The sequence below is a fragment of the Coenobita brevimanus genome, chromosome 25 (assembly GCF_032717465.1).
Source record: "Coenobita brevimanus isolate Jiangsu-jjx chromosome 25, ASM3271746v2, whole genome shotgun sequence".
Taxonomy (NCBI): domain Eukaryota; kingdom Metazoa; phylum Arthropoda; class Malacostraca; order Decapoda; family Coenobitidae; genus Coenobita; species Coenobita brevimanus.
In genome coordinates this window covers 12,754,360-12,765,360 of record NC_136978.1, presented here as the reverse complement: position 1 = coordinate 12,765,360, position 11,001 = coordinate 12,754,360, and the positions used below count along the sequence as shown (strand labels likewise).

The window sequence follows — 11,001 nt, the reverse complement described above, 5'->3', positions numbered from 1 at the left end:
TCTTGTTACTTAAATCATTCTTCTATCATCATACACTAAATACATAACGTACAAAACTATATCACTCTGCCGTATCCATAAATAAATCGGTAAGGAAGAGGTGTTAGGGAGCTTTCGAGAATATAGTCCTAAGACGCAGACAGTGGAGTACAGATGGTGCCGGTAAAATGCAATAGGGTAAGGAGTTGTTATGTACAGCATGAATCGCTAAGAAGCGCTACGGAGCCCCTAATTCTACTTCAAATACTGTCGTCTCCTATACTAATAATTCGGTTGAGAGAGAGAGAGAGAGAGAGAGAGAGAAAAAAAAAAAATTTACGGAATGTAAAAAAAAAAAAAGAAAAGCTGTTAGTTTTTTTGGAGAGAGAGAGAGAGAGAGAGAATGTAAAAAAGATGTTAGTTTTTTGCAGAGAGAGAGAGAGAGAGAGAGAGAGAGAGAGAGAGAATTTAAAGAATATAAAAAAAGATGTTAGTTTTTTGCAAAGAGAGAAAGAGTTACCCGTCACGATATGTAATCAGTAAGCTGTCAGGAAGCCAGGTCAGGTTACTTACTCCTTATCTTATCCCCTTCCTTATCACCTGCAGCAATTAACACGAGAGAGAGAGAGAGAGAGAGAGAGAGTCGTTTTGACTGCGTGACACCTCTTCCTTAACGATTTACCGGTATTTGCATTTACACCTTATCAACCTCCAGTATATTATCTATGTATAATGTTTACAAAACCACACCACCAAAATTCCCACGAAATAATATTGTGGATCAATTCGTCGCACAGTTCTAAATCAATGTTCTTCTGTGACGTTTCTTCCGCAAATCAACAATAAGCAAGATAGAGTGGGCTATAATACGTGCCTGTGCTGGCGGTTGGCTCACGTTTCAGTTCAAAGCGATGCGTTTTTGTAAATTTCGTTTCTTGCTGATGCTTTATGGTCATAGGCGTCATGCTATTGTTACAGAGGTGCATCTTCATTCTAGTCCAGCCAATCAGAAAAATGGAAGCCTGTTGAGTTTTTAAAATCTGAAATCGGTCATGATGGACTCCGCTAACGACTTATGGTATGATTTGAAACTGGACTCAGTTAGGCTCCAATGACATGGACCTAGGCTAGGTTAAGTGGCGTTTGTGTAGGGTAATGCTAGAAGTGGCTTGAAATTCATCCGTTTCTGTTCATATCCACTATTAAGGAAAAAGAAAAAAAGCTTCGTTAGGGTTAATGTTTACAATGCCTTAATACACACTGAAGACCCACAATATCTCGCTCATTTTTCTATTTATTTTTGCGGCAGATACGTCACACAAGAAAGCTGACTTAGAACTACATAACGAACTTATTCAAATTATCACTTAGTAATCCGATGCTATGGTTTTGTACACATTTACCCTACCTCTCATTAATATCCATATCATTTGCATCAGTAATATTACCAGAGTACTGAATATGTAAACTGCTGAGAAATGACGTTACAAAACCATCGTCAACGTGAACTAAGCCAATAGGATTAATGTCCAAAGTTAACGAAAAAAGAGACATATTTATAATCTCAAGAAAATTGCTGTTAAGTTTGTTAAATTAAAGAAAAATTAGGAAATTATGATGAAAAAATAAAACAAGCATTCACACACTCACCTCAGTCTCCCTTTGCAGCTGCTCCTTCACCTATCAGATGAGAGTGGCGGAATGTTTTATATGTATGACGAGATATATAATTTACACTATTAGGCGTTCAAATCCCCGGGTTTGTAACGATACGCGGTGCAAATACGTTCACTGATCAAATTTCCCTAAGTCTCCGTTCACTGTGAGTGTCTAAAATCGGGGAAACTTCGGAAAGATTGGATATACACTAGGCTACGTGGGGGAGCGGACGGAGAGATAACCTCCCCCTCTCACGGCCAGGCGCACACTGAGGCAGAGGCTGGCTGCGTCGGACTCGGGAACTGCCTTATCTGTTCTTGGATTTCCTGTCGACGATAACGCACTTGCTTCTCCTCTTTCTCTCCCTCCTTCCCTCCCTCCTCTCTCTCCCCTGGGCTAGAGGGAGAGGGAGAGAGGGAACCATTAGATGCACGGGAAGAAGAGAGATAAGGGGAGATAATGGGATGCATTTGAGGGTGTGAGAGGTGAGATAATACTGACAACTCCATAACCTCGCCTGTTAAGGAGGCTTCGTAGCACCTTTATCTTAGCAGTTTATTTCTACATACAGCAGGTCAGTACTGGCAACTAATAAACAAACACCTCTTCCTTTGCTATTTGTTTTGCATAGTTATATCTGTTTCAATCAATAACGTTCAAGGGGATGTTTGAACCTGATGACGTCATACATTACTCTTGCTACCACCAGACGATTTTAATACAGACGTTCGGTAGTGAAGGGGTTAATGAAGGCTGTCTAACCCCTACAGTGCTACAAACTTCTCCTGAAATGAACGAAATAATCTGGAAATAAGAACTGAATTAAGAAAAAATGCGAAAGTTTGGCAGAGGTGGATTTTAATATTTACGTTATGATATGGCTCCTCAGTACGATTTTTTTTTTTTTTTTAATTTTTGCTTCAGCCAGTCGATTTTTTGTTCATATTAAGAAAAATTAAAAAAAATCGGGGTAAACAGGCACTATGGCCTTTATTCTCCCTAGCACCTCTTCCTAAGCGATTAATTTTGGGGTTATGGCTGGTTAATACTGTTTTGTTCGTTATTTATGCAGAGTATGGCGGTGTTTGAAGGATTTACAGTATATGAACGCAGAATCGCTTAGGAAAAGGTGTTAAGGAGCTTCCTCAACCGGAGAATACGGGCCAATCTTAACCTTCCTGTTGAGAGAGAGAGAGAGAGAGAGAGAGAGAGAGAGAGAGAGAGAGAGAGAGAGAGAGAGTCCATCCTCAGGTCAAAAAAATAATCTGTAAATAGCAGGAATAAATCAAGTAATTATATAAATAAATTTTTCATTCCGCTGAGATTTTTTTTTTTTTTTTCGTCTCCAAGTGATTCTATTCACATGGAGTTTTTTCATTAACCTTTTCGTTTTCATTTTTCATTAACTTTTTTTTATACATCATTCACTTTAGGCCCAAAATTACCACCTCACCATATTGAATTATTTGTAAGAGAAGATTAATATGAAGCTAGTCACGAAGAAGTGCTATGGGAAGGATATGGAGTTGTTATTGAATGCTGGGCTGTAAGAAGTGATTAGTATGAAGCTAGTCACGAAGAAGTGCTATGGGAAGGATATAGAGTTGTTACTGAATGCTGGGGTGTAAGAAGTGATTAGTATGAAGCTAGTCACGAAGAAGTGCAATGGGAAGGATACAGAGTTGCAGTTATTGAATGCTGGGCTGTAGCAAAAGATTAGAGTATGAAGCTAGTCACGAAGAAGTGCTATGGGAAGGATATAGAGTTGTTACTGAATGCTGCAGTGTAAGAAGTGATTAGTATGAAGCTAGTCACGAAGAAGTGCAATGGGAAGGATATAGAGCTGTAGCTATTGAATGCTGGGCTGTAAGAAGTGATTAGTATGAAGCTAGTCACGAAGTGCTATGGGAAGGATACAGAGTTGCAGTTATTGAATGCTGGGCTGTAGCAAAAGATTAGAGTATGAAGCTAGTCACGAAGAAGTGCTATGGGAAGGATATAGAGTTGTTACCGAATGCTGCAGTGTAAGAAGTGATTAGTATGAAGCTAGTCACGAAGAAGTGCTATGGGAAGGATATAGAGCTGTAGTTACTGAATGCTGGGCTGTAAGAAGAGCGTAGTATGAAGCTAGTCACGAAGAAGTGCTGTGGGAAGACTATGCAGCCGTAATATTGTCTAAATCTCTCTGAGCTACGGGAAATAGGACGCAAAAGGACAACAAATCACTGTCAATATAAAGTGAATTGAATACAGTAGAGATAATTCCTAAGATCAATAAAACCGTCTGGGGGAGGCCTTTAATCGGGAGACGTGATTTATTGATTCATTTTTGCCTTCAGACGATTTTATTCAGCCCTGGGGACGTCTCTTGTAATGAAATGATATATGAGGGCTGTTGCTAACCTCTCCATTTCGAAACGTCTTTAGGAAGCTGAAAAATTCTGTTAGGAAATGGCAATACTGTTAGCAAATCGCATTACTGTTAGGAAATGGCAATACTGTTAGGAAATCGCAACACTGTTAGGAAATCGCAATACTGTTAGGAAATAGTAATACTGTTAGGAAATGGCAATACTGTTAGGAAATGGCAATACTGTTAGGAAATCGCAGTACTGTTAGGAAATGGCAATACTGTTAGGAAATGGCAGTAATGTTAGGAAATGGCAATACTGTTAGGAAATGGCAATACTGTTAGGAAATCGCAGTACTGTTAGGAAATGGCAATAATGTCAGGAAATAGCAATACTGTTAGGAAATGGCAGTACTGTTAGGAAATGGCAGTACTGTTAGGAAACCGCAAACATAAGATGATTGACGTTGCTGCGTAACCCTGGTCTATCTGGCCGAGCAGACCCGTCAACCAAAGGTATACATAGCTGCATCCGTGGGCCCGTAGTACAGGTAAGGTACAGTAAATACACCGTGAAGGGATTCGGATCAGGGCCCTTCCCACGGCGAGGTAAAGGTAAATAGGGAGAGTTTTTTTTTTTTTTTCCTTCGTTTATTTTCTTTCCTGGGCGGATGTTGCAGCTGCGTGACTCTACCCACAGTACGTCATCGGACTGAAGGGGTTGAAATGAATGACGTCATCGTATTGAAAGACACAAAACGAAAAACGGGACTGCATGGAATTGAAGGGATTAAAATAAAAAAAAAAGTCATTGGAGGGAAGGTATTATTGTTATCAGGTCACATCTAACACTAAACATCCCAAGGTCTGGGTATCGAAAGAGGTGGCAGAGGATGAAAGTATTATCTGGGAATTGTGTGTGTGTTATGTGTGTGTGTGTGTGTAAATAGGTGGATGTAAATATGTACAGTATGTGTGTGGGGGGGGTTAGTAGGTGGATGTAAGTATGTACCGTATATGTGTGTGTGTGTGTGTGTGTGTGTGTGTGTGTGTGTGTGTAAAAAACGGGGGCGTACAAGAGTCATTTCCTGTAATAGGGTGACATTGCCTACTGATGTGGTTGTTTCGGCAGCAGAAGGAGCAGGAGAGGGGAAGGGATGAGCAGGAGATTGCAGAGAAGCAGAAGAAGGAAAGAGCAGGAGGAGGAGGAGGAGGAAGGTGGAAGAATAAGGAGTAGGAGTGAGAGTAGGAGGATTAGGAGGATGGAGAGAAGGGAGGAGGAGGATGGAATGAAGGGAGGAGTAGGAGGATGGAAGAGTGAGAGAAAGAGAAGAAGGAAGATAATCACGGCTGTTTTTTTTTTTTTTTTATCTTTTACATGAGAGTAAAATTAAATTCTGGAGAACCGTCAAATAACACGCATATACTCTCTCTCTCTCTCCCTCTCTCTCTTTACTTCATAGGAAACAGAAGTGAGAATGAAAATACCAACTTCCCAGATATTTTTTTTCCCACACAACATTTCCCACTTTAAACATATCCTCTCTCTCTCTCTCTCTCTCTCTCTGGCCACCTTGCACGCCTCCAGCCCCTTCAATACCACGAAAGCGCATTCTTTTTACAACCAGACGATTATATTCAGCCCAGGAGAGAAATCCTATACTCCTTTCACGCTAACCTGACCCTCAAGCAGTCAACTCTAAAAAAAAAAAAAATGTTGCTAGCATGAAGAAGTGCTAGGAAAGGAGCCACATTACTTTTTTTTTTTTTCTGCAACGAGGCAAAGTGAAAATTAATAAGCAGCAAAAGGAACTAAAAAAAAAAGGCTAGTTTAGGTAATCACAATTAATGAATAGAAAAACGCTGTTTGTACGATTTTCTTTTGTGTCAGTCATCAGGACAATCAGGTTGGAGGCTCCAGCAGCAGTCTGTCATCACGTGTCTGTCCCATCTGCCTTGATACCTTTCCTCCATCACCTTTATAGCCTGATGGAACCTCTTCCCTTGTGCCTCACCAAAACCATCAGGATTCTGTGCAAATCTAAGTGGCTATGGAGATAATGTACACCTTTATACTCATATTAGCACCCAAATTTTTAAAGTTATTGAACATCTTCTGCAACAATTCATCATAATTTTCGGCTTTGTGGTCACCCAAGAAGTTCCTGACAACTGAGACATAACTGCACCAGGCAGAAGCTTCAACATCATTCATAAATTTTATGAAATTCGAATCTTTGATGAGTTTACGAATCTGAGGACAATCAAAGATTCCTGCTTTTAGTTTTTCAGTACTTAGTCCAAGGAACGATCTACAAATGTATTTGAATTATTCGCCATCTTTGTCCAAGGCCTTAACAAATTGCTTCATCAGTCCAAGCTTGATATGGAGTGGTGGCAGAATTAATGGCTCGTTAATGATGTTCGCTGTTCCTACAGTCGTGTTTTCCCTTGAAGTCCATGTCACTTTTTACCAGTGATCTTGCTTTGCTCTGTCCCACAAGCAGATGAAACAGTCTGCCATCCCACAAGCACATGAAACAGTCTGCCATCCCACAAGCAGATGAAACAGTCTGCCATCCCACAAGCAGATGAAACAGTCTGCCATTCCACAAGCAGATGAAACAGTCTGCCATCCCACAAGCAGATGAAACAGTCTGCCATCCCACAAGCACATGAAACAGTCTGCCATCCCACAAGCACATGAAACAGTCTGCCATCCCACAAGCACATGAAACAGTCTGCCATCCCACAAGCACATGAAACAGTCTGCCATCCCACAAGCACATGAAACAGTCTGCCATCCCACAAGCACATGAAACAGTCTGCCATCCCACAAACACATGAAACAGTCTGCCATTCCACAAGCAGATGAAACAGTCTGCCATTCCACAAGCAGATGAAACAGTCTGCCATTCCACAAGCAGATAAAACAGTCTGCCATCCCACAAGCAGATAAAACAGTCTGCCATTCCACAAGCAGATAAAACAGTCTGCCATTCCACAAGCAGATAAAACAGTCTGCCATCCCACAAACACATGAAACAGTCTGCCATCCCACAAGCAGATAAAACAGTCTGCCATCCCACAAGCAGATAAAACAGTCTGCCATCCCACAAGCACATGAAACAATGGTACTTCGTGTATCCCCTTTGCTGCCCAAGCAAGAAGTTCACCATCTTTAGGTCAACACAAATAGACCACTGGTGCCCATGATTGCACTGCTTCTGCAAGACCATTGTGATATTTTCATATTTTTCTTTAAGTTTTGTTGAGTGAGCAATTGCAAGAGATGCACAGCGGTTTCTTTTGTGCAATAAAACACATTTCAGGCTTCTGCTGGAGCTGTCAATAAAAAGCCGCCAATCTTGTGGTCGATGTTCCGGTATTCTATATTGGAGAAGAAATCAAGGGATGTCATTGCAGTATCTTGGCTGAAGTGCCTCCTCTCTTGTCTTATAAGCTGTTACTTTAGCTTCTAGCTTTAGATAGTTCTTCTTTTAGCCTGGATGCTAAAGTTTAGATGTTTGCTTTGACAGACTGAGGTCTCGTATCAGATCATTGAGCTCTTCTTGGGAAAACTGTTTAGGTGTTAAAAAGCTTCCTTCATATTCACTTCCACTGCCACCACCTGTGCTACACTCCAAGTCCTGCATTTCTTCAAAATCTGACGAAGGAAGGTCGGTCACTGAGATAAACAATGGCATGGGAACGTCTTCGCTGTGTGGCACAGGTCAGCTTGCCAGTTCCATATCAGAATACTCCCACTTACTGGGGTAATATCATACTTTGAGGGGTATCCATTACCTAGAAAACTAGAGCCAGTTCGGCAAAACAGATGTCATTTTGGAATCAGCGCCCACAAAATTCGTGCAGATATCCTGGGCAACTGCGTAAAAATTTGTTTTTGTTGGCATATATAATGAAATCCTTGTCCCCCTGTACTTGTATAGGACAGAGAGTAATGAAAGATATTTGTCCCCCTACGCTTGTGTAAGGCAAAGAGTGCGGTAGTAAGAGATCTTTGCCCCTCTGTACTTGTATAGGGCAGAGTAATGGCAGATCTTTGCCCCCCCTATATTTGTATAGGGCAAAGAGTAGGCCTACGGTAGTGTGAGATCTTTGTCCCCCTGTACTTGTATAGGACAAAGAGTACAGTAGTGAGAGATCTTTGCCCCCTTTATACTTATATAGGGCAAAGAGTAGGCCTACGGTAGTGAGAGATCTTTGCCCTTTATACTTATATAGGGCAAAGAGTAGGCCTACGGTAGTGAGAGATCTTTGCCCTTTATACTTATATAGGGCAAAGAGTAGGCCTATGGTAGTGAGATCTTTGCCCGTCTATACTTGTATAGGGCAAAGAATAGGCCTATGGTAGTGAGAGATCTTCATCCCCTTATACTTGTATAGGGCAAAGAGTAGTGGCAGATCCTTGCCTCCCTATACTTGTATAGGGCAAAGAGTACGGCAGTGAGAGATCTTTGCCCCCTTATACTTGCATAGGGCAAAGAGTAGGCCTATGGTACTGAGAGATCTTTGCCCCCTTATACTTGTATAGGGCAAAGAATAGGCCTACGGTATGGAGAGATCTTTGTCCCCTTATACTTGTATAGGGCAAAGAGTAGGCCTACGGTAGTGAGAGATCTTTGCCCCTTTATACTTGTATAGGGCAAAGAGTAGGCCTACGGTATGGAGAGATCTTTGCCCCCCTTCATTTGTATAAGGTAAAGAATAATGAGAGATCCTTGCCCTGAAATATAAGGCAAAGAGTAGGCTAATCACAGAAACTTTTTTCCCCATATACAGGTAGGAGCAATGTTAGATTCTCGCTCCCCTATGTAGGACAAAGAGAAATTACAGAGACTTTGTCCCCCTACATACAAAGGAGGGCAGTGAGAGATCCTTGCCCCTCTACATTGGTATAGGGCAGAGGATAATGAGAAATCCTTGCCCCTCTACATTGGTATAGGGCAGAGGGTAATAAGAGATCCTTGCCCCTCTACATTGGTATAGGGCAGAGGGTAATAAGAGATCCTTGCCCCTCTACACTGGTATAGGGCAGAGGGTAATAAGAGATCCTTGCCCCTCTACATTGGTATAGGGCAGAGGATAATGAGAAATCCTTGCCCCTCTACATTGGTATAGGGCAGAGGGTAATAAGAGATCCTTGCCCCTCTACATTGGTATAGGGCAGAGAGTAATAAGAGATCCTTGCCCCTCTACATTGGTATAGGGCAGAGGGTAATAAGAGATCCTTGCCCTCAAGTATAGGGCAAAGAGTAGGCTAATTACAGAGACTTTTTCCCCCTATATACAGAGGAGAGCAATGAGAGATGCTCGCCCCCTATATAGGACGGAAAGGCAGGTTCTCCTCCCTATATAGGACGGAAAGGTAGGTTCTCCTCCCTGTATAGGACGGAAAGGTAGGTTCTCCTCCCTGTATAGGACGGAAAGGTAGGTTCTCCTCCCTATATAGGACGGAAAGGTAGGTTCTCCTCCCTATATAGGATGGAAAGGTAGGTTCTCCTCCCTGTATAGGACGGAAAGGTAGGTTCTCCTCCCTATATAGGATGGAAAGGTAGGTTCTCCTCCCTGTATAGGATGGAAAGGTAGGTTCTCCTCCCTATATGGGATGGAAAGGTAGGTTCTCCTCCCTATATAGGATGGAAAGGTAGGTTCTCCTCCCTATATAGGATGGAAAGGTAGGTTCTCCTCCCTATATTGGATGGAAAGGTAGGTTCTCCTCCCTATATAGGACGGAAAGGTAGGTTCTCCTCCCTGTATAGGACGGAAAGGTAGGTTCTCCTCCCTGTATAGGATGGAAAGGTAGGTTCTCCTCCCTATATAGGATGGAAAGGTAGGTTCGCCTCCCTATATGGGATGGAAAGGTAGGTTCTCCTCCCTATATAGGACGGAAAGGTAGGTTCTCCTCCCTATATAGGATGGAAAGGTAGGTTCTCCTCCCTATATAGGACGGAAAGGTAGGTTCTCCTCCCTATATAGGAGGGAAGGAAGGACTTTTACCCCTAACATAGAGGGGAGGGATGAACCCTATATAGACAAAATAGTTAGGCTATTACCCATATACACATGGGTAACTAAAGCCTCATCACCTTGGTGGTGGCGCCCCTGGAGGCTACTCAGGGTGGCAATCATTTGCCTGCTCCAGCAGACAGCTGGTCCAGACTGGCGTACATGTCATGTACGGCGTCGGCGTAATAGTCGCCCAGCTGCTTCCGGCGTAACTTGAGGGCCGCCGTCACCAGGCCAGTGTCAGGCGTCCATTCCTCGGTGGTGAGGCAGATGGCGGCAGGGATCTCCCAGCGGGTCAGGCCGCACTTCCTCCCGTGGCTCTGCAGCGTTGCAAGGAAGGCCTCAGTCACCCGCTGGTCCTGGCACAGTTGGTCGATGGTCAGCGTGCCCTCCTGGATGCCCACCTCTGCGGCCACCTTCTGCAGGTACTGTGGCGGCGTCACCACCACGGCCACTGTGCTGGCCTTGGTGGAGTCGGCGAAGACGCAGATGTTTTCCACGCCAGGCATCGCCTTCAGAATGGACTCGGTGTTGCCCAGGGACACGTACTCGCCGTGTTTCAACTTCACCAAGTCCTTCATCCGATCGATAATCCTGACGCAGCCCAGAGAGTTCATCTCGCCGATGTCGCCCGTGCGGAACCACCTGACGCCGTCCTCCTCAAAGAAGGCGTCCTTTGTCTGGCGAGGCAGCCTGAAGTAGCCCTTGGCCACGACAGGACCGCCCACCACCAGTTCGCCACGAGGGTTGGGCTGGTCAGTGACCCGGTAGTCGCCCTCCTCCCAGTCCTGCAGGCGCAGCAGCACCCCCAGGTTGGGCCCGCCCGTCTGCCCCGTCACCACGTCATCCTCGTCCATCCCGCTGATGCAGGAGGCGGTCTCGGTGGCGCCGTAGCCCACCTGAAGAGACACGCCGAAGATGGCCCGGATGGCGTCGTGGGTTTGGGGTGCCAGTGGGGCGCCCCCCACCACCATCCGCCT

General features: G+C 43.8%; 1 pseudogene; it reads right to left on the bottom strand.

Moving 5' to 3' along the window:
- Nucleotides 1–10,140: 10,140 nt before the first annotated feature.
- LOC145393721 (long-chain-fatty-acid--CoA ligase 4 pseudogene) overlaps nucleotides 10,141–11,001 on the bottom strand; it is a 2,052-nt pseudogene continuing 1,191 nt past the window's right edge.